Here is a 5,832-nt window from a genome sequence, read left to right on the forward strand (position 1 = left end):
GAAACGTCTCTAGAATTGGTATAAGAGGAGAATTCCCTTCTTGTGGCTCCAATCTGGACAAGTGATCTGCTACTTGATTTTCGACTCCCTTACGATCTTGAATTTCTAGATCGAACTCTTGAAGTAAAAGTACCCATCAGATCAGCCTTGGCTTAGCGTCTTTCTTCACAAGTAAATACTTAATTGCCGAGTGGTCCGTATAGATAGTCACTTTGGTACCTACCAGATAAGATCAAAACTTGTCGAAAGCAAACACATTAGCAAGTAACTTTTTTTTGTTACCGTATAATTCAGTTGAGCTCCTGTTAGGGTTCGACTTGCATAGTAGGTGGGATGAAAAACTTTGTTCCTTCGCTGGCCCAAGACAACTCCAATTGTGAAGTCACTTGTGTCACACATCGATTTGAATGGCAAATCCTAGTTTGGTGTGACGATTATAGGTGTCGTGACTAATCGACTCTTCAAATCATTGAAGGCTTTTAAGCATTCCTCATTAAACGTGAATATAGATTCCTTCTCCAATAATTTGCATAAGGGTTTAGGAACTTTGGAGAAGTCCTTGATAAATCTTCGATAAAAATCAGCGTGGCCTAAAAAGCTCTTAACACCCTTTACAGATGTTGGAGGTGGGAGTCTCTCAATAACGTCTACCTTTGCTTTGTCTACCTCGATCCCATGTCTCATTATCTGATGCCCTAGAACAACTCCTTCTCGTACCATAAAATGGCACTTTTCCCAGTTTTGGTACGAGATTCATTTCTTCGCATCGCCTTAGTACCTTAGTTAGATTGGCTAAGCAATCATCGTAAGTATCTCTGAATACTGAAAAATTATCCATAAAAACTTCCAACTATTTCTCAACCATGTCAGTAAAAATAGACATCATACATCTTTGAAATGTAGCAGGTGCAATACATAAACCAAATGACATGCGTCTAAATGCAAACGTACCGTACGGGCAGGTGAATGTTGTTTCGTATTGATCTTCCGGTGCTACTGTAATCTGATTATGCCCTGAGTATCCATCGAGAAAATAGTAATAATCTTGTCCTACGAGTCTATCCAGCATCTGGTCCAAAAATGGCAAAGGGAAGTGATCTTTCCTAATCACCTTATTCAGCTTCCAGTAATCGATGGAGATTCTCCATCCCGTAACCATTCTAGTCGATATCAACTTGTTGTTCTCGTTCTCTACGGTCGTGATACCTCTTTTTTTTTTGGCACGCACTCGATCGAGCTTACCCGTGAACTGTCTAAGATGGGATAGATGATACCCGCATCTAACCACTTGACGATCTCTTTTTTTACTATGTCCTTCATGATGGGGTTCAGTCTCTGTTGTCCATCGATCGTCCCTTTTTCACCATCTTCTAGGATAATCTTGTGCATGCATACAGATGTACTAATGCCACAAATATTGGTTATGGTCCATCCGATGGCCTTCTTCAAATTGTTTCAGAACTAAGATAAGTTTCTCTTCTTGCTTAGTGGTCAATTCTGCTGAAACAATCACAAGTAGAGTAGAAGCGTTACCTAAATAAACATATTTGAAATGAGAAGGTAATACCTTGAGTTCTAATTTAGGTGGCTCATCGATCGATGCTTTTGGTTGAGAATAGTCCCTTTTTTCTAACTCCAAATATTCAAAATAGGATTGCGGATTAAATCCCCTTTGATTAGCTTCTAGAAAAGCTAAGTATTCATCTTTCTCTTCATCATTTGGAGGATCCAATGTCAAAATTCTTTCCAGTGGGTCCTCAACATAGTTGAGTTCCTTCTCCACTATTAAATTCTCTAAATCGGACATTGCAGAGCAATCATCCATTGTGTCAGTAAATTGCATAGACTTAAAGACGTTAAATGTTACCTGATCATCCTGAACACGCATAGTGAGCTCGTCCTTTTTGCACATCAATAAGGGTCCTTCCAGTTGCTAGGAACGGCCTTTCTAGGATGATTGGTACTTCTTTGTCTGCTTCAAAATCTAGAATTACAAAGTCAGTACGAAAGATAAACTTATCTACACGCACCAATACATCCTTAATTTTTCCTTCTGGATGTGCTAAGGATCGATCTGATAGTTGAAGCGTAACTGTAGTTGGTCTAACTTCTCCTATCCCCAACTTCCTAAATATTGACATAGGCATCAAGTTGATACTTGTACCTAAGTCACATAATGCCTTACCACAATATGTTGCTCCAATGTTGCACAGTATGGTAAAACATCCAAGATCCTTTAATTTTGGGGGTAGTTTGTCTTGAAGATATGCATTGCATTCTTTCGTCAGAGATACCGTCTCAAGTTCTCCAAGTCTTCGTTTCTTAGACAAGATATCTTTCATGAACTTGACGTAGTTCGGCATTTGCTCAAGTGCTTCAACCAACGGGATATTGATGTGAAGTTGTTTGAGTATGTCAAGCAACTTCTTAAATTGAATCTCCTGCTTCTATTTCTGAAGTCTTTGAGGGTAGGGTGGTGGTGGTTTCATTACTGGGACTGATTCTGGTTGATTCATCTTTGGTGGTAATTCTGCATTTAACGACATTGTCAGTTGATCAGAATTACCTGGTCCTGAGGTTACTTTGTCAGATTTTGCATATTCTAGTTCTGGTGAAACTGGAATTTCAACACTTGGTTGAACTTCTTCTGAATCTTGAGCGTCAGCTGGCTCCTTTTCAACTTCGACAGTGTTGGGCTGTGCCATCTTTCCGCTCCTCAATGTCAACGCTTTATAATGTTCCTTCCCCAGATTTCTCGGATTCTCCATGTCACGAGGTAGAGCACCTTGTGGTTGGTTCCTAAGTTCAGTAGCAAGCTGGCCCATTTGATTCTCCAAATTCCTTAGAGTAGCGTCACTTTTCGCCATGTATGCCTTCAATAGATTCACTAAGCTATTGGATGGTTCCGCTTGGGTTGGTTTTTAAACTTGTTGGGGGAAACTAGGCGGCTGAGTTGGTCTAAGTTGGGCGTAAGTGTTACTGATTCCAGCCCCTTGGTTACTCTAGGAAAAATTCTGGTGATTTCACCACGATGAGTTATAAAAGTTGGATTGCAGTCTTTGCCTCCCTCAGTTTTTGTTTTGGTTACCCATGTAGTATATAGATTCGGGGTTTGATGGAAATTCTTCAAACAAATGTCCTTCCTCACAATACACACAGGCTATATTCTCAAATTGGTTAGGTGGTTGGGCTGCAAAACTGTTAGACCCATTAGTGGTAAGATTCTTAAGCATTGAGGATATTGAAGATACCTGAGATGCGAGTGAAGTGAGAGTGTCCATTTCATGTATTCTAGTGACTCATCTTCCTAACGCTGCTTGATTGGTTGGTGATTGATAATTATTGCTAGCAATCCTCTCAATAATTTTGTAAGCCTCATTATAAGACTTAGAAAGGAGAGCACCATTAGCAGAGGCGTCCACTACCATCCCCGTGTGAGCGTTGAGACCATTATAGAATGTCTCAAGTTGAATGCAATGTGGGATTCCATGATGAGGGCACTTTCGTAATAACTCTTTGTACCTTTCCCATACCTCATACAGGGACTCATCATCCATTTGTTGGAAGGCAGTGATCTCATTCCTCAACTTGGCATTCTTGCTCGGTAGGAAAAACTTCATGAGGAATCTCTTGGCTAACTCTTGCCATGTAGAAATGGAGTTCGGTGGCAATGAGTTCAACCAAGCACGATCTCTGTCCCTTAGCGAATATGGGAACATCTTCAGTTGTAATGCATCTCTGGGTACTCCGGCTAACTTGAAAGAATTGCTCACTTCCACAAATAGTCTTAAGTGAAGATGAGGATCTCCAGTAAGCATTCCACTGAATTGGCCCACAGTCTAAAGCATCTGGAACATGATGTTGGAATGCCGACACCCCTACGACGCAGCGGAAAAATAAAACATTCGGCGATCCTAACCATGGATCCATGTGTGAGGAACGAATCGAGGTGAAATAAAGGTTTCAAAATTATTGAATCTTTATTCTGAGTAGACAGCTACACCTCAGCAACGACTAATTTGATCTACTATCAAACCAAGCCACAATCTATTGTGACTCTGGCCTCTACATAATCCACCCAGTTGACAATGAACGGAAGGAATCCCTAAAACTATTTTTTTTGGAAAAGACTTTTCTTTGACGGCTACCAGACCCCAAGCAAAGAAAAAATGAGATTTTTATATCTATTTTTAGGGTTTCTAGAAAATAAATAAATATAACAACGTTTTAAATCAAAAATTATAATTACATTAATTATAATAATGATTTCAGTAAACTATATATTTATTCGAATTTATATACTAACAAAATTTATGTTCTCATTATGTGTACAACAACCTTGTACATAATGTGTTCGATATTTGATTACCCAATTAAATTAATTCTATAATTAATTTATTTCAAGCGACAACCAAACACAATACCAACTATGTTTTATTCCATTCATTTCAACTATAGGGTGTGACCTTGTAGGTTCTTGTAATGTCAGTAGTAATACTCGAACAATTCCAATGTTATAAACAATGAGTGGCACCTATCAAAGCATCATTGCTACCTAAGTCACAAGAAATCATGATTTGACATAACCTTTTTATGATTAACCTTTCATGCAATAATCCTTAAGTCCTTCATCTCTGGATTGGACACAAGTCATGGAATAGTCACACTTGCATAATCCATTCCATGTTCCTTGATATCTTAGGTAGACTATAATATACAAATAAGTATGACATCTCATATCAGCTTATTTGAGCATGGCCATTAATTTCTAGTCTCACTCAATCAAGTGACCTAAGATATTACTCCCATTATGTAGGAGGGACTTATCCTATATCGATCAACCATTTCCCTCTACATAGATCGTGGTATACCTAACATCAGCCTTTATAGAACAACCAATTACAGTGTACGTTTGATTGTATCAAAATATACAACTCACGATGTTGGGATTATGATAATCTCAAGTCTGAGGATCATATACATATTAATCACTATGCATAATATTGTGACAATTACATAATCATCCAAGAAACATACTCATAACGGGTCAGTCCAATATGTTGTTCTCTAACACACATATTCATGCATTGATTTTGACATTCCATATCAATGACAACTCTTTATCATCAATCACCTACATGTTAGTCTTAATGCATTATTGTTGTCCTATCCAACAATAATACTTGACTAAGGACCTTTTAAGAATAATCATATTATTCTCAGGACATTATTATAAAACAGTTTATTTATACACACAGAAAAGAAACTGAAATAATAATGGTAACACCTTATATTAATAAACATGATAAATCAAGGATGTTATTACAACCATCTCATGATTGATCTTTGGGCATACTCTAACAATCTCCCACTAGCACTAAGACAAATCACTAATATATGTAATACCAAGCGACTTAGTGTGATGATCATGCTTATGCTGTGTCAGAGGCTTGCTTAGGGGATCAACAATGTTATCATCTGTAGGTACTCTGCATATCTCTACATCCCTCGATCGATAATCTCTCGAATAAGATGGTAGCACCTAAAATATATGTTTGGATCGCTGGTGAGATCTAGGTTATTTAGCTCGTGCAATGGCTCCATTGTTATCACATCGGAGTTCTATAGCATCTGATATGCTAGGCACAACCCTTAGTTCAGTAATGAACTTCTTGATCCAAACTGCTTCCTTTGCTGCCTCATTTGTTGTAATATACTCGACCTCTGTTGTAGAATCAGCTATTGTACTTTTCTTTGAACTCTTCCAACTCACAGCACCCCCATTAAGGCAAAACACAAAACCTGATTGTGATCGAGAATCGTCCTTGTCGG

The 5,832-nt window shown here is 38.3% G+C and overlaps 1 non-coding gene across 1 annotated transcript; it reads left to right on the plus strand.

Moving 5' to 3' along the window:
• The first annotated feature begins 3,483 nt into the window (after positions 1-3,483).
• LOC128042783 (small nucleolar RNA R71) lies at positions 3,484-3,590 on the plus strand. The gene has a single exon (XR_008198294.1). It is a non-coding gene; the product is annotated as a small nucleolar RNA R71 (small nucleolar RNA).
• The last annotated feature ends 2,242 nt before the right edge of the window (positions 3,591-5,832 follow it).

Source organism: Gossypium raimondii, chromosome 7, assembly GCF_025698545.1.
Source record: "Gossypium raimondii isolate GPD5lz chromosome 7, ASM2569854v1, whole genome shotgun sequence".
Taxonomy (NCBI): domain Eukaryota; kingdom Viridiplantae; phylum Streptophyta; class Magnoliopsida; order Malvales; family Malvaceae; genus Gossypium; species Gossypium raimondii.